Source organism: Typopeltis vanoorti, chromosome 7, assembly GCF_054136105.1.
Source record: "Typopeltis vanoorti isolate ZY-2024b chromosome 7, IOZ_Tvanoo_1.0, whole genome shotgun sequence".
NCBI classification, from domain to species: domain Eukaryota; kingdom Metazoa; phylum Arthropoda; class Arachnida; order Uropygi; family Thelyphonidae; genus Typopeltis; species Typopeltis vanoorti.
The window spans coordinates 65,845,099-65,864,434 of NC_143555.1; the positions used below are offsets into that span (position 1 = coordinate 65,845,099).

Sequence of the window (19,336 nt, forward strand, 5' to 3'; positions counted from 1 at the left end):
TTGTCGATTTGGAAAAGGCATATGACAAGGTGCAAAGAGAGAAGCTATTCAATGCGCTACAGTTATATGGGGTCAATGGGGTATTATATCAAGCAATACTTTATAATAGTCTTTATTTGAGTTGTAAGTCAGCAGTTAGAATTGAAGGAAGTACAGGAAGATGGTTTAATGTTAAACCTGGTGTGAGACAAGGATGTACATTATCCCCTCTGTTATTCATTATCTATATGGATCACATTATGAAGGAAAGTGGTATTAAACATGATATCAAAATTGGAAATGTTAATGTAAGCTCTTTGCTTTATGTGGACGATGTTATACTTATCAATAAATCCACTAAGAGTCTGCAAGATTCCTTGACTAAATTGAATAACTGTTGTAATAGATATGGTATGAAGGTCAGCAATAAAAAGACAATGAAAATAGGCAGAATCGTTGAAAATGTCAACTGCATTGTGAACGGAGAACCTGTGGAACAAGTAAAACATATCAGCTTCTTAGGCACGATTTTTAATGAAGATGGTAAATTAAATATGGAAATAGACAACAGAATCAACAAAGCTGGTATGGTAGGAAGTCAATAGAATAAATTCATATGGAATAAGAGAGAAATTAGTCGCAACACTAAATTAGTTGTATTCAAGACAGTATTCAAACCAGTTTTGACTTATGGATCTGAGAGCTGGGTCAGAAGTAAAATACTTGACCAAAGACTAGAGACCACAGATATGAGAATCTTGAGAAAGATTCGAGTCATAAACAGATGGCGTCAATGGCAATATCATATTAAAAACGAGGATATTAGGAAAGAACTTGACATTGTCAGCATCCAATACATTAGCAGAGCTAATCTCAGGTGGTATGGTCACTTAAAAAACAGAATGGGAGAGGAAAGATTGTCAAAACAAGTGTTCATTGCAAGGTTGGCAGGAAAACAACCTAGAGGAAGACTAAGATATAGGTGGATTGATAAGGTACAAAGTGCCTTAGATGACAGAAATATAAAATCTGATAATATTGGAGTCTTGACAAATAACAGGCTGATCTGGAGGAAAATTGTAGATAGGAAGTTAGTAATGATGTAAATTTTTCATGTAGTACTATCATATCCTGAACACCCCTTGAGGGTACATGGCAGGAATTTGACAATGATGTCTTTTTTTTGTTAATCTAATAACCTGCCTGATTTTGATCCTATTGCCCCGCTCATAAAAGCCAGAACCAGTGCGGAGGTTAAGATATAAGGGTAACTACAACTGCAAAAGAAATATAAGTTTTGTATGATTTAAGTACTCAGTGAACTAATCAAGGAATTAATTAATAGTGCACATTTCTAAATGCTAATTCTCTGATACTGAGTTATTCTCTTGTCTAGAATTTAGGATGGTGCAGCACAAAAATATAAATTTTTCCTAAACTCGAAAAGAGATTAACTCCAGAGTCGAAACAAAGGAATTGGCATTACCCAAAGGCAATCCCTTTGTCTTTCAAACTTTGTACACTCATCATCAGACTAACTAGTGGCCTAGAGTTGATAGTGCAACTGCATAGTAGTAAATTGGATAAATCAACCAACACAACTAAGATTGATGAGCAAACACAATAACTGCAAAGATAAAGTTAATGATATAAAAATAGAAACATTCATAATTAAAAAAGACAAAATAAGGCAATATTACAGAAGTAATGGCAGACTGCATACCTAGAGTCAGGAGAGTAAATCAAGTGGGAATTAAATGGATGAATACAACCATCAACCATTAAGCTGGTGCTACAAAAAAATAAAATAAAAAATAAAGAAAAAATTTTGGAGGGAATTTAAGGAAAAAGGTGACCAGCAGGTACATGAGCAGTACAAAGCACTGGGCCAGAAGGGTAACCAGTGTGGTAAGAAAGGCAAAAGCAGAGTATGAAAGGAAATTAGCAGTGCATGCCACAGATAATCCCAAATGGTTCTTTCAATATGTTGCAAGTAAAGGAAGAATGTTTATGGCAGAATGATTTTAATGAGTGCCGATGGCAGAAAGGTAACTGAATCGTAGAAATAGAAGAATTACTAAATGAATACTTTGCAAGAGTATATCATCCAGGTGGAGATGTTGCAGTAATGAGAGAGGCAAAGACTTGTGGAAACTGAGATAAATGAAATAGATGTGCATAGCATATTACAGAACCTTGATGTGAATACAGCTATGGGATCAGATGTTATACCAGTTTGAGTTTTACGTGAAGCTAAAGCAGCTAATTAGCTAACATCTTTTATTCCCTTATAGGAAGTAGACGAGGACTTTTTAATCTGGCAGGTCAATCTCCACCGGTAGCCAATGAGAGAAAGCTGGCCCATGACTACTGCTAATTATAAGTGGCAACTGATGACAAGATCAGCAAACAAGTGCAGTTTGCCCATCTCAAGAAAATGGCCATAGAAACCACATTATTTCAGATAATGCCATCTCTGCCTAACCCTAACAGGATAAGTTACTATTGGATTTGATGGCATTATCTGAAATAATGTGGTTTCTATGGCCAATTTTCTTGAGTTTGATGCTTGCCTGTGCTAGAAATTGATTAACTTGGTAAATGGTCGAACAAAAAGCATTGGAAAAAAGTTCTAATGATAGACTTAAGTTCAGGACTAGTAGACTTGAACTTAAGTCTACCTTTGAGTGGTCTAGCGTAGAGGATGTATGTGCCATTTCTACTGAGCTACATAGGAAGGTGGTAGGGAATTGTCGGTGTCTTTGGCCATGTTGTTTAATTTAAAGTCTCAGCTCTGGGTTAGTCCAAAGGGGGTAGAAAGAGGGATAAATAGTTCCATTGCATAAAAACGGCTGCAAGACTAATGTAGCAAATTACTGATTGATCAGTCATTGTCGAGGTACTGGAGAAGTAGATCAAGAGCAAAATACAGGAATGGATAGATGGAAATTGGATACTGAATGGGGAGTAACATGGTTTTGTGAAGGGTAGGTCATGCCTCAGTAACTTGCTTACGTTTTATAATACAGTAACAGATGGCCTTTGCAAAGGCATTTGACAGGATACTGTAGGATATCTGCTACTTAGCGATATCCGATCATCTTGCATTAATTTTTTTATCAGCAGCTGAATTTGATAAAATAAGTAATGACAGACTGCATATCTAGAGTCAGGAGAGTAAATCAAGTGGGAATTAAATGGATGAATATAACCATTAAGCTGGTGCTACAAAAAATGCACGATATGTTGATGACGTCTTTGGTCTGGAGTCACGGAACAAAAACTTGACTCATTTCTAAATAATATCAACAACCTACATTCTCACATCAAATTCACACTAGAAAAGGAATCATCGCAAGGTATTTCCTTCTTTGATGTACACATCCAATGTAATCAAGATGGTTCATTTCCACTTCTATCGAAATCAACTTTTTTCAGGTCGTTATATAAACAATACATCAGCTCACCATCCATCTCAAAAATACAGCATCATAAAATATTTGGTATCCAGAGCACACAAATTTTGTTCCTCTGAAAAATCTTTAAAACAAGAATTGGAAATTATTAAAGTTACCACCTTACTAAATTGATTTAATTCAATAACAACTCAAAAAACGATTAGCCATCCTCCAAAACATCAACCTAGACAAGAAGCCCACAGGACTCCTATACCACATATCAAGGGCATCTCTGAACGTTTGTAAAAATTTTGAAGAAATACAAACTCGCTGCTACCTATGAACCAAATTCACAATTTGTTACCTTCTCCAAAAGACAAATTCTCAACACTGATACTACTGGCATAATGGTAGAGAAATCGACTTAGAATTGTGGTTCGTCTTATGGTTTGAAGGTAGCTGATACCAGGTACCATATTTTTCAGACCATAAGACGCGCCTTTTTACATAGAAAAATCGACTTAAAATTGGGGTGTGTCTTATGGTCCGAAGGTAACATTAAAATACGAATCTCTACACTGTACCGAAGCTGTTAGCGAGATTCAATTACTGGCGCAATTATGTTAATAAAATTAGTAAGTACGCCACTGAAGGTAGGTACCTAAGTTATCTTGCTGCATGTGTGTGAATCACCGATTTAGAGCATCAATAGTCATTAGTGTGTAAACATATGCACTTTTGTACGGTTCATTTGATTTTTTATAAGTTAAAATTTTTATCTTAAAATTAGAAAAAATGAGTGTAAAACAAAAAGACTTTCATATAATGCGAGTTATAAATTAAATGTGATAAATTATGCAAAACAATATGGAAACAGAACAGCAGAAAGACATTTTGGTCCACCACCAACAGAAAAAATGGTTCACGAGTGGAGAAACAAGAGGAACAATTAAAACTGCTATAAACACAAGAAAACATTCTGTTCGCACCTAGAAAAATGACCAGAATTAGAAGTACAAATGAAAAATTGAGTAACAAATCATCGAAACATGGGAATATCTGTTTCTACGAAAATGATAATTTTTGAAGCAAAAAGATGGGCAACTAACTGCTAATGGAATTTTAGATTTTACCGGATCACCGTCTTGATGCTTTAGATTTATGAAAAGACACGGGTTATTCATGCATACAAAGACCATTCTAGCCCAAAAAAAATGCCAGCTGACTATGAAGCTAAAATTACAGAATTCCATAGATTTGTCATATTAGCAAGAAGGAAATTTAACTTCGAGCTTAATCAAATTGCGAACATAGATGAAGTGCCTCTAACTTTTGATGTTCCTTCAAATCGGACAGTATATTCAAAAGGCACTAAATCAATGGTGATCAAAACAACAGGTCACCAAAAAACTCACTACACTGTAGTTTTAGCTTGTTGCATGGACAGAACAAAACTACCCCCCATGTTAATCTTCAGGAGAAAAACGTTAGTCAGAGATGAAATTCCTCATGGCATTATTATCCACATTCAAGATAAAGGCTGGATGGACGAAAAAGGAATGATATTATGGATACAAAAGATATGGGAAAAACATCCTGATGAATTGTTTAAAATGCCTGTGATGTTAGTGTGGGATCAATTCAGGGCGCATAAAACAGAATCAACCAAGAAGCATCTAAAAGAAATGAATATAGAATTAGCTGCATTCCTGGAGGCTTTACAAGTCAATTGCAACCCTTGGATGGATCTATTAATAAACCATTCAAAAATTTTATGCAGGAAGAGTGGAACAAATGGATGGCAAAGCCAAATCACAATGTTACAGCAACAGGACATATGAATCAGCCAACAATTTCTGAAGTATGTGCCTGAGTGAAAAATTCATGGGAAGCTGTGAAAGAAGAGACGATTATAGTCATTTAAGAAATGTGGGATAAGTAATGCAATGGATGGTGCAGAAGATGATGCAGTTTTTGAAGGGAGTGACAACAATAGTTCAGATGAAATTAATACGAATGGTGACATTAACGAGACGAGTGATAGTACCGAGAGTGAAGATGAACTGAATATTGCTAATACAAATGATTGCAACAATAAATAAAAATTAAGTAAGAATTTGTAAATATCTTTATATAATAAAATATTTTTTTCTAAAAATCGTCTCATAAATTTGGGGTGCATCTGATCGTCCGAAAAATATGGTAAGTCTTGGATTCCCACGTTTTCGATAAGATCCAAACGTGTCTCGCTGCATACATGAGAATCCCAGATTTACATACGAAAACTTCACTGGCATCAATAGTAGTTAGTAAGCGAGCGTATGCAGTTTTGAATGGAAAATGATTATTAAATCTTTTAAAAAATGCGACATAAGTAACTCGATGAATGGTACTGAAGATGACTTAGTTTTTGAAGAGAGTGACCAATAGTTCAGACAATAATACAAAAAAAGTGACAGCAATGAGACGATTGATAGTGCTGAGACGAGTGAAGACAAACTGAATGCTACTGGTACAAGTTATGGTAATAATAAATGATATTTAAGGATTGTGAATATTTTTATATAATAATATTTTTTTCTAAAAATTGTCTCAAAAATTTGGGGTGCGTCTTATTGTCTGAAAAATACGGTAATTTTTAACACATTCTCCTCAGCATACTCTCCACTGTCAGATGAACACTCTTTTAGCATCTGGATGATATTCCATCTGTGTCTATTTCCAAATTCTTATTCAGTTTGTGTAACGGCTTTAGCATCTCCTCCTCATATACCAGAGTTTCTTCATCCAGTGAAGAGGTAGCACTAAGTGCAATGTGCATACAACAGGTAAAATAGACACTCATTAGTTGAACAATCTCATCTGCATCTGTCACCCACATACAATTTGCATTCAGTAGTTATTCCTTCATATTCATTCTTATTTTTTTTATTTTAAAAAAATAAGAAACCCAAAATAATTCTAGAATATTTTGGGTTTTCTTAGCTTGCAGAGCCAGCTTCTTTGATATTCAGACTTAGCTTTCCATACAACAGTTGCAACCCCTCTGGCCTGCTTATAATTTTCATAACCGAAATAACCCTTATGTACAGTGTATTCCTTCCACATCATCCTTTTCTTATAAATCTCTTGTTTAAGATTAAAATCCATTTCACTCCTACCCTATTTATACTTTAAACTCTAGGGATACATTCTAGTATTATATCATTTAAGTTTTTTTTAAACACTTCCCATACAACAGCTGATACCATGGTGCAAAACCCTGAATACTCCTCAGTTGATTATAATTTTTCCTGCTTGTAGTTCAGCATGCAACCTTTTCTGAATAGAACATTCATAAATTTAGAAGCTTTTCAAGTGAGTACCACATGATTACTGTCATCAACTGGAGTCCAAACAGTTACATCTTTAGAAATACTTTTATTGGGATTATATTGATCAAGTGCATATAACAACAACAAAGTTATACCAACCAGTTTCACCAACTAAGTCTGTTGGCATCTTCAGGGTACATAACTGATGTATGGCACTAAAAAGTAAAAAACTGTTACAAACTATAATCAACCGATTCCAATTATATTAAACAAAGAACAGAGCGCGTACAATACATTCATAGAGCGTGGATGATATCACTTGTTATTTAGGAACGTTCTATAGTTGGCACTATAATTCAGTTCTGGTGAGTTGAAGGATCTGATAAGGGTCTTCCAGATCACGGGCAAGATTAGTCCTTGGTTCCTGTTAACGTTTTGTATACAGTGGGCAACTGTTGTGACCTCCTTAAAAATTCGGGAGCGGAAGTCCTCCTCCATGTAAGGAATTGTGCCTCTATCCCACTCTATGGTATGGTTCGTTCTTGAGAAATGAAAAGCTAACCCCGATTTTTCTTCTCTGTTATTATTGACGTCACATAATGTGTTCTTTTTGCCTAATTTCAAGGCTCCTTGAAGTTTGGCCGATGTAATTCAAGCCGCACGAGCATGGTATGTTATAAACTCCAGCATATTTGGAGAAAGGATGGCTATCTTTTGGAGATCTTAAGAATCTAATCTAATCTATTCTAATCTTAAGTCTAATCATTTCTGCTGGTTTAAAGGCCACTCTTATTTTATGTGGTCTAAGGAGTCTAGCAATCTTATTGGAAACTGTCCTCAAGTATGGAATGACGATGGTAGAAATATAACGTACATCATCTTGTTGTCTTTGTCGGGGTTCAGAGAAAAGTATCTTGTGGACGAGTCTTCGAGGAAATCCATTCATGGTAAGGTTGGTGGATATCAGGGATAGTTCTTCCTGGAGGTCTTGTTGATCTGTTGTAAGGAGAGAGGCACGGTTCTTCAACATGTGTACAATACTAAGTTTCTGAGAAATGTGGTGTGAGGAAGTGAAATGTAAATAACGTCCTGTATTGGTAGGTTTGCGGTAAACTGAGAGGTTGATACCACCATTCGGAAGCTTCTTAATTAAAGTGTCCAGAAATGACAATTGGTTATCTTCTTCAAGTTCTAGAGTGAATTTGATTGTGTGGTGTAGAGAGTTGATTTTGCTAAGAAAGTCGAACAAATCCTTTTTTGTGTGGTTCCAAACGATAGAGATATCGTCTACGTATCTCCAGAATACTGTGGGTTTAGGGTCTGTTTGAGTTAAGATTTTACTTTCAAAATCCTCCATAAAGAGATCAGCACAAGATGGAGAGAGGGGGGGCTACCCATTGCAAGGCCAGTCAATTGTTGATATATGGTTTTATTCCATAAGAAAAAGTTTGATGTTAAACAATGACGGAACAGAGAAGTGATGTCTTGTGGGAGCAAACTTCCTAAAATGTTGATGACGTCCTCCACAGGGATGTTAGTGAATAGAGATGTAACATCCAGGCTGGCGAGTAAATCCGTATTGGAGATAGAGATGTTGTTCAGTTTCTCAACGAAATGTTTCGAATTTCGTATATAAGTGTCCGAATTATGGATGCGAGGTTTGAGGAGGCCTGCCAGGTGTTTAGATAACAGATAAGTTGGCAAATTGATTCCATCCACAATCGGGGTGTAGTGGTGTTCCATTTTTGTGTACCTTAGGAGCGCCATATAGTCTTGGTGTTAGTGGATGCATGGATTTCAATCTTCGTTTTAAGTCTATAGACCAGTTCTCCATATGACGTATTAAATCGTTGGTATAATTGTGGTTCTTTAGTGTTGGGTCTGTGACTAGGACATGGTAGGTTGATGTATCCGACAATAAGCTGTTAATCTTATATTCATAATCACTGGTGTTTAAAATCACTGTTGAATTTCCCTTACCTGTCTTCAATATGATAATGTCTTTCTTTTTCTTCAAACTATACAATGTTCTTTTTTCCAGAGTAGTGATGTTTTTGTTAGGAGTTCTGGAAGATGAGAGGATGATACTACTTTTTAATCTAATATCATTAGCTATAGGTTCCAGTAACGACGAGACTGCCTTTTCTATATTACAAATGATATCCACTTTAGGGACATTATAAGGTGTTATCGCAAAATTGAACCCTTTTTTTTTTAAGTATATTGATCTCTGGTTTTGTTAATACATGATCCGATAAATTAAAAATAACTCTGCTGTCCGGTAGAGAAGGTTTTGACTTAAAACGTTTTGTATAAAGATCGTTAAATTTTCTGATTTGGTTTCGTTTGCTTGTTGTAAAGGCTTTATCATAGCTAGTAGTAACTATTCTGTCCAAATGCAACCATATGTCTTGATCTAAAGTACTAGAAATATCGTCATAAATCTGATAACAGCCTAAATCTATTTGGCTTAAAAGGAATCTGGTATGCTGTATCCGTTCACGTAGAAGTGCCAAAGATGTTTTAAAATAAATATGTTTCGCTCGTCTTGAATGGAATTGTTCTTTTAGAAATAGAAACTTTGGAATAATCTTATTATCTCTACATCTTTTCAAAAAAGTGAGGTGATTTAATAGTTTGGCTTTTTTACATTTAAGGAATTCAAAAACGGCGTACCTTTCTTTTGGTTTCCCCATGGATTCTATTCATGTTAAAAAACATTTAATTTTCTTGACCAAAAAGCTCTGGAAATACTTTTATTGGGATTATATTGATCGAGTGCATATAACAACAACTAAGTTATACCAACTAGTTTCACCAACTAAGTCTGTTGGCATCTTCAGGGTACATAACTGATGTACGGCACTAAAAAGTAAAAAACTGTTACAAACTATAATCAACCGATTCCAATTATATTAAACAAAGAACAGATCTTTCTTTATTTTTTATTTTAGTTACATCTTTAACTGAAATTGCCTCTGACATTATAATCAGATCTAACACTCTTTGATCTCGAGTTCCTTTATCACATGCTGCTTGAGGAAGTTGTCTCACAACAGCTCAATAAATTCAGTTTCATTCTTCTCATGTGATTTCAACTGCCATCTAAAATTTGCTATATTACTTTGCATCAATAATTACATACTGAAATCCAATTTGTAAATTCTATTAATTAAACTAACAGAAAGAATCCGTAAAACATGTAGGTTACATCCAAATATCCTTAAGAGATCCAGATGCCAGTAGTACATTTTCCATAAACGTAGATTTTGCAAATTAAGTAAATCTCAATGAATCTGATATTTCAGTATCCTGTTCAATCCAAATTGGATAGATATGAAGAACTGTTAATATCTACCTTAACGATCGCAAAAAATGTATGTAGTATCATCATCATTATGAAGTCAGAATGAGATCATTTGCCTGATACCTCTTTCACACGAGATTAAATGGAAGAAAACAATGGTATTATAGAGAAGCCCTTACAAATCTAAGACTATTTTTGGGGTCAACATAAATAACAATGAAGCACTTTTCTAATCTCAGTAAGTATGACTGAGTAATATATCCAAAATTTGGAAAACTCTTTTCACAAGATCACTTTTAGCACAATTTTAGTATTTTTCTCCCCTCTCTTTTTGCATTACTATTAATTTGTTTTCACTAGTTACTTGACAAGTTTTTTGTGCTTTCATGATTCAAAGATGCTGGGTTGAATCCAGCAAAATATCAGCAGCATATAACATATTTACATATGTCTATATTGTTCTGTGTTGCAACAGTGTTGCAAGTTAAAAATGGACATTATGGATTACTATGTGTATATTCCTGATTTCTAAATGTTTGCATCTTCAGTCTTTTGTAGCTCCTTTGTAGTGGAGCCAACTTACACTCAATGTTTAAATGTAATTGTTTTCCTTCAATTAATTCCATTTTTTCTGATCTCCCCATCCATAAAAGAATTTTGTAAGTGATTCAAGATTAAAACACACTGCTAACCTAATTAAAAGAAAAGTGTATGGCACACTGTCCTAAAGGTAAGGAAAAATAGTTGTTCATTGAAGTTTTACTGAAAGTCAAAATTGGTAACACAACTTACTAAATTTTTGAAATGATACTGAAGGAAGACAGAGTTACTCCTTTGTTGCTCCGTGATGACGGATTTTAGATCCTTTCAGAGGAAGTGATGACTGGCATCTAAAAATAATAAAATTGTATTACAAATTATCAACAGATCCAAAAGCATAATTTGAACCTTATCACAGTTAAAAATAAAAGCATGAATAATATAACGAAAGGCATATGGCTGAAAACGGCACATGACAAGGAGCCAAGAGAAAAGTGTTCAAAAATGCTATATTAGTATAAATGGTACATCATAATGAGAAATACGTAGTCTATATCTGAGTTGCAAGTTAGCAGATAGAAGTGAAGGAGGTGCAGGAAGATGGTTTGATGTTAAATCAGGTATGGGACAAGGAGTTCTCTACTGTCAATCATCATCTATACAGCTCACATTATGAAGAGAAGTGGCATTAGGCCTGATATGAAATTGGTGATATTCATCTCGACTCTTTACTTTATGTAGATGATTTTATTCTTTTAATTAAACTAAGTGCGAGCCTACATAATTCATTAACTATATCAAATAACTGCTGTAATAAACTTGGTATGAAAATCAACAATAAAAAGACAAAGACTATGAAATGAGGCAGGAACAATGAAAAAAGTCAACTGTATACTGAATGGAAAACCTACAGAACAAGTATAACATTTCAGCTATTTAGGATAATTTTAATGCAAATGGCAAATCAAATATGGAAATAAACAGAACTAGCAAAGCTGGTATAGTGGGGAATAAACTGAATAAATTTATATGGAATAAGAGAGAAATCAGTCAAAACACTAAACTAACTGTACACAAGACAGTGTTCAAAGCAATTTTAAATTATGGACCTAAGAGCTGGGTTAGAAGTAAAACAGTTGATCAAAGATTGGCGACTACAGATATGCGAGTTCTGAGAAAATTCCAAAAACCATTAATATGATTCTACCATCAATGGTAGAATCATATTAATAATGAAGATATTAGAAAGGAACTTGACATTGTTAATATTCAGAAATGTGTGTGTAAGCAGAGCTAATTTCAGGCAATGGTCACTTAAATAAAATGAGAGAGAAAAGATTATCAAAACAGGTGTTTGATGCCAAGATGGCAGGAAAAAAGAGCCAGAAAAGACAAGATCAAGGTGGATTGACACAGAAGTGCAGAAGATTTAACCCTTCATTTCCAACCCTAGGTGATTTTGTAGACATTGCCCATAAAGTGTTCCTGGTGAGAGTTTTACAGGGTAGCTCACCATTGCTTTCCCCACCCACCCACCCAATTTTATCCAAGCTCGGGACCGGTATATGGCTGGGACGAATTCATGACCTTAATCAGTGTTTTCACAGGGTCGGTTTGCCTGTTCTGGGTGATGAAAAACCTGAGTTTCCAGGTTAGCCCTACCCCCACTTCCATATGAGACTGGCTAACTTACCTTTCATCAAAAGAGACCAGATAAAGAAGAAGGCTGCCAGCTTTGAAGACAACTTGCAGAAAAAATGTCAAAATGGTGACTACAGCTGGACCATCGACTACAGACAAGCTAAATTGGTGCAAAAACCAAGTGATGCCCACTAGCAGCCACCAAGGTCACCAGTATGCAGGCACTGCATAGGAAATGTGCAAGACCCCTGCAGTCAAACATATGATTCACAAAACCCTACAAATCCACTTCACCAACATCCATGGCCTAAATTTCAACCTTAGTGTCTACTACCACCTGCAGTCTACAAAACCCTCACCTACTCTTTCTGGCAGAAACTCAAATCTCACCTCACTCCAGTACTATTTCACCTCAACCTTCCAAATTACACACTCTTTAACTCCTTTCGACCCAAGGGCGGCATCTGCGCATACATCCACTCCAACATACCCTGCCAGAGAGCACCCAACCTAGAATCACCCAACTTTGACCTTCTTTGAATGAAAATATCCCTACCCAACTCAGTCAAATTCATACACTGTCTCTATCACTCCCCTAATGCAACCAACCACTCTCAGCTCTTCAATTTCCACTCCTTAAAAATTGAATTTCCCAGTCCCACTTTCCCAAAAGCGAAATCATTCTCCTAGGAGATTTTAATGTCCACAACAACAACAACATGTTTTCCTCCTCCAGCTGTACAGATCTTGCAGGCAGAGATACTGAAACATTCGCTATCTTACCGACCTTACACACTAGTCCAGATGCCAACCAGAATACCCTATAACCCAAACCACTCTCCAAATACCCTAGACCTCTTCCTGACCAATGACCCTTTCAAATACACAGTGAATGTACAGAGCTTGCTAGGCAATTTTGACCACAACCTAGTGCTCTTCCCCTTCCCACCCTCAAGCCATGCAATAACGCTTACACAGCCACTCCCATACAAAAGCAGTTTGGCATTATAACAGTGCCAAGAGGGACAGCCACTGAACTCATAACCAAAGTAATCCTCACTGGCATGGAATCGTACATTGCCTACTGTACTCTGACCTGCCGTTCCCTAACTAAACCTTGGTTTTCCAAAAGATGTGCCAAGGCTGTACAAATGAAAAACCAAACATACCCTTACTGGCTCAAATCAAGAACTCCATCCTCCTTTAGAGCTTATACCCAAGCCTGAAATAAATGCAAAAAACAATCAATGCTTCCAAAATAGAGTTTGAAAGAGCAAAAAGCAGGAAATTAGCAACTTGTCCAAATGGCAGCCGAGCCTTTTGGTCCCTCGCCAAAGCAATCAGTTGTAACTTCTGCCCAACACTATTCCCACCTCTATCATACCCAGATGGCTCCATTACATCATCACCTACAGAAAAGGCTAATCTCCTTGTTTCCAATGCATGCATAAGTGACAATGGCAAATGTCCCCCAACCATTTCAGATGCCCAACATACAATGCCCACCATATCCTTTTTGCCAGTACTGTCTCATTTCTCATAAAAAATAACTATTTTTTCAGTATTATTTTTGACAACATGCAAATTTTCAGACAATCTGAGATTTCTCTTCTTGGAATTACCTTGACATCAAGCCTCTCCTGGCATAAACACATAACAGCGATTGCATCCTCAGCTTCTAAAAAAACTAGGATTTCTCTTTCACTCAAGACGTTACTTCACTCCTGAACAGCTGTTAACCTTATACAAATCACAAATCCACTCAACCATCGAATACCGCTCCCACATATGGGGTGGGGTGCCCAAAAGCTCCCTCAAAATGCTCGACTCAATACAGAAGAAAGCAATCACTTATTAATGACCCATCTCTTATCAACTCATTCCCCCCCCCCAGCCCACTTTCGCACAGATGATCGGTCTCTGCGCTATGTGTTTTCTACAAATATTTCCATGGAAAATGTTCATCCGAAATAGCATCAATAATTCCCCCATTTAGTACTAATCTCGTTGAAACACATGCAGCTGCTGCTCAACATCCCTACACAGTCACCTCGAAACGCAAAGAACAAGTTTCTTCTTCTTCTCCTCATTTATCCCTGCAACTGCTATACTATGGAACAGTCTTCACCTTGATGTGTTCCCTAAGGAATACAATATACAGTCATTCAAATCCAATGTGAACAAGTACCGTTTTTCCCCAACCCATACACGGTACTAATGTACTATAGGTTGATCTACCAACCCCTCATGTATGGGCTCAACATAAAAAAAAAAGATAGCTGCATAAAACAAACTATTTGATCGAATGACTTGCAGTGGATGCTTATTACAGATGTATCAACTTAGAAAAAAAAATCTTGCAGATAGTGTTGCCATCTATGGTAGAGGCCAAGAACTTTTCAGAACATCCTTCTATAAACTATTACACAATGGTGATCAGTGAAAGGAGCAACAGCTATAGTGTTCACCACCAAAGGCAGACAGTTTCTTCTAGAATGCTTGAGACAAATTTTATTGGTACCTTTGGTGACTCAGACATTTTTACTAAGAAAGAAGTAAAGGGATTTAAGTTATCAGAGAGAGAGAGAAGGTAACAAAGTAACAAGAAAGGAGGTTTGCAGAGTCTTGTCAGAGACCTAAATAGCAGAGTAGAAATTCAATCTCAGGCACAGAAATGTTTTGTGAAACATTTGATGAAAAGAGCAGGGCTAATAATAATAATGGCATTTACATGCCAAATTGGTACTCAAAACATGGATAAGCCATTACCAAAATTATTCCAACTGATTTTAAAGAATGACATGCACCCTTTTGAAGAAAACATTCAATTCTTGTCATGACAAGAAGAATTTCACGATGTCTTTTTCAAACGAAGGCAAGTTAGCTAATTGGCCAGAGAACACATGTTCTTAACATATAAAAATCATGAGGTGATATAGACAGAACAGTATAACTAGCTGATCAAGTAATACAAGCATCGAGGTCTTCCATGATGATTTCATACAGGCATCATGTTATAATGAGTGCATAAATTCATGTGGGGAAAACAATCCACACAAAATAAGAAGTTTTATTTATGCTACTGTTGATAGCAAGATCTTCAGAATGGTCCAAGAAAAGGGCATACAGGAATTTTTTTTTTTTAAATGTCTGATCCACAGACAAAAGGTCACAAGACCTATAACAAAACAGTGGAAATTATGAGTAGGGGGGGGGGGGGGTCAGAAGAAAGACGAAATTTATTGACTTTTTTTTTTTTTTTTTTGGAAGAGGGAAGGATGCTGGTCCAGATAACAGATGGACAGAATGATAAAAGTGGCCCGACAAATTGAGAGGTGGATGGTAAATGGATGTAGACTAGCAGTTGATCACAATTTTGGAAGATAGTGGAGAAATGGAGGCCAATTCAGCAGAACAATGAACAAGAAAGTATCTATAAAAGAGGCATAAGGTAAGACAGAAACAGAAAATGAATGCCTGTGAGAAGGGACCATCAATCTGATTGCCCTCTTCTGAAGAGCATCAAGCAATGCTAGTGAATCTTTGGGTGAACTACCCTAAACATGTGAGCTGTATTCCATGCTTGAGTGCATTCAGGATCTACAATATATTAGTAATTATATAAGAGAAAAAAGTAGTGCCTTGTATGGAAAAGTACACAAAGCACTACTTTTTTCTCTTATATAATTACTAATATTTTTTGCAGCTGTGGAAGCTATGGTTGAAATCTATGCCAGGAAAGATTGGAGGCACAGGTCAGTCCAAGAAGAGAAACCTGATCATGGTTCAATATTTGTATTATCAAAAATACAGGAAGAAACTACACAGGATTATTATACAGCACTATTAACAGCCTCAAGATCCTCCATTTCTTACAGAGGATCTTGAGGCTTTTAAGTATTGCACAGTAGAAGATTTGCCAAATGTGAGTGAAGAATGGCATGTATTCTCATTGGCATAGCTATGGATAAGATATGACAATGACAGTATCAAATCTAAAGTGGTTATGTGAGTTTCTCCGAACTGCAACATCTGCAAGATAACAGGTTAAAATATCTGTAAAGCCATTACTATGAATAAAAATTTTTTTTGAAATATCTGCCAAATCATTTTCATAAAGTGGCATCTCATAATCTGCAGTCTTCAAATGTTATTTTATATTCTAACACTTTAGCGTCATTCTTGTTATATTCTCCTTATGGGTTCTCAGGTTACTGTAAAAAGAATCATCATTCTCTAATTATGATTATTTTTGATATTTACTAATAATATATAAGAATATTCTCTATTCTAATATATCATTAGTTTTGGTTTTGTAACACATATAGTGGCACTTGCAATGTGCCCATTATTGATATTTATTGTAAAAATAAAATGTAAAGCATTTGAAATTTTGATGTACTTACTAGATTTTGATAGTTTGTAATAATTTTTAATCTTCTTTACTATAATATAAAATTATTAAGTGTTGAGATATTTGTTGTTGTTTGTGCAGAAATTCTGTTTATGCTAATGGAGATAACGTGTCGGCCATTATATGTAACTTTTTGCTTGCCATTTACATGGAGTGTGCATGCATGCTGAAGAGATTGATGGGTGATTGACAGAGAGAGAGAGAGAGCATTTGGTATCTGGGGAACGAGGAAAACAAGTAAAGAGTGGGAATGGAAATTTAAGAATGCAGATCAGAGAATTGTGTTTTAGGAAGTTTTAAAGTAAACTTGACAGTCAGAATATATGTTAATATATTCCGAAAAGGGAATCTTAACAAAGTGAAACCCTTGACTAGATTGGTGAGACTGTCAACAAGTGAATAGCAAATAAAATGAAATTAAGTAGACATTTTATTTCAACATTCAAAGAAATGCTAAATGAAAAGTTTCGCCTTCTGTCTCAAGTAAGGATGCCGATGATACCGATTTATTGCAACAAATGATGTAATTAGAGGAATATGAAACTGTCAAGTAGCTTTAATGAAGAGTTCTACTTTGATACAGTGTTAATAAAGTAGTAAAGGAACTGTTTTTCTCTGGTAATGAATTTATGATTTGTGCATCTTTGTAATAAAACTGCCTGAGGTAAGAATATTTATACTCAAGTGAAACGGTGAAGAAAGCAACATTTTATGCTAAATAAAGAAACACTGCATAGTCCCAAGTTAATAAGAAGTTTTATATTTTGAAAATAAAGACCTAATAAAGAACTGACTCTAATTAATATTTATTGTGGAAAACAAAATGTTCAAACTGATACTGATTTATGTGAAACAAATATTAATAGAATGAATCAAAATGAGAGAGAGAGAGAAAATGAATTTATTCTCTAAGATACAGATCTCAAAAGTATATTTTTATTTTAGAAGGCTTGGATCTAAATAGTTTTATAGTTATTACTTTTATTTTATTTACAATATACAGTTGATCCTTGATCAGCATGGGGGAGGGTTAGGAGCACAGCCCCCGTGTTGTTTGAAAATCCACGTATAACTTTTGACTCCCCAAAAAACTTTACTAATAGCCTACTGTTGATCAGAAGCCTTACCGATAACATAAACAGTCGATCAACACATTTTGTATGGTACGTATGTATTATATACTATATTCTTACTATAAAGTAAACTAGAGAAAAGAAAATATTTAAAAAAAAAATCATAAGGAAGTGAAAATACATTTACAGTACCGCACTTATCGAGACTAAGTTTACGTCATTTACAAGATGAATTGTATGTCTGTTAGTACCTACATCAATATTGTCTTATATGATACAAAACACTGTAGATGTTATAGGTATTATCAACAACAGACAAAAAATGAAAAGATAATGTGAAAAAGAAATCATTCATATTTATTTACAGGTATAACAATTCTTGCATTGATAACAAAGCAGCAGCAATATGATTTCTTTATGGTAGCCTAGGACAGTGATGTTTAACCGGGGGGGGGGGGGTAGAATTTATAGAACGTTTCTAGTGTTTAAAATTTTGAAACCTTTTATTTTCTGTTCTTTATTTTACTTTGTTTCAAACATGTATTGCATTGTATTTGTAATCTGAATTATGCAATTTAATTCAGTAGTTTCTTTTGTGGAGACCCACAAGTCTTTCACTGCTGGCAACACTGTGTGTCGATATATAATAACTATGAAAATATAAATTTTCACATATGATATAATAACTGTGAAAATACAAATTTATCACCGACGGACAATCATGCAACAACTGGAATTGACCAAGGATTTAAGTCTAATCTCCATTTTCAAGAAGAAAAGTTTGTTCAAATTTTGGATACATATCCAGAGGGAATATCCGCACATGTTTACAATTGCCATTCAAAATTTGTTGCCTTTTGTTTCTACATATTTGTGTGAAAATGAATTTTCTACAATGGTAAATATTAAAACGATAGAATGAAATCGACTCCAAACAGACTCCTGCATGTGAATAGCACTGAGTAACATAACTGAAGCAAGAATAGACAAATTAGTAGAGAGTGATCAACAAGAGGTCTCATTAAATACATTTAAGGTAAAGTTGATTTCTGTTTTCTAATTTTTTTTTCTTATTATAATCAACAAGTAAAACCACTATTTTAAAAAAAAGAGTAATTATTATTGTTACTACAAATATTTTAGGATACTTAGGGGGCTGCGACTACTACTAAAAGGTTAAGAACCACTGGCCTAGGGCAATTGATATGATTGCTGTGGTAGCCTAGCCTATACACTAATGAATGAATTGTTATAAAATTTTTATTGTATGCTAATTAATTTAGCAAATTAACAATTAATTTTATGCAGTTATGATTTAATATGCATCTTCATGTTTATTTGCATTTTTCTCGACTGCAAATAGCTCCATGTACAGTCTGTAAGTGTTTGTGTGTGAGAGTGTTGATAAATTTTAACCTTTTATAATAGATTTGTGTATATTTTATGGTAGTAAATGATAAAATAGACTAGTATCTATGTAATTTTGTGCATTCATGACATATCTAACTTTTTCTTAAGCTTTTCGATATTTATGTGATTTGCAGTTCGTCTACGAGATTTTTCAAATTGTCGCAAATCTTCAAAAAATTTTCCAATATATTTATTCAAAAATAAAAATCCACATATAAGTGGTCCTGTGCAGTTCAAACCTGCATTCAAGGGTCAACTGT

The 19,336-nt window shown here is 35.0% G+C and overlaps 1 protein-coding gene across 5 annotated transcripts in view; it reads right to left on the reverse strand.

The window, feature by feature from the left end:
* SCCRO4 (DCN1-like protein SCCRO4) overlaps positions 1-19,336 on the reverse strand; it is a 264,907-nt gene that overhangs the window by 204,206 nt on the left and 41,365 nt on the right. For all 5 annotated transcript variants that reach the window (XM_090395325.1, XM_090395322.1, XM_090395323.1 and 2 more), the window contains one exon: positions 10,791-10,888. The gene's annotated coding sequence lies outside the window, so the exon portion shown is untranslated. The remainder of the gene's footprint in view (positions 1-10,790; positions 10,889-19,336) is intronic.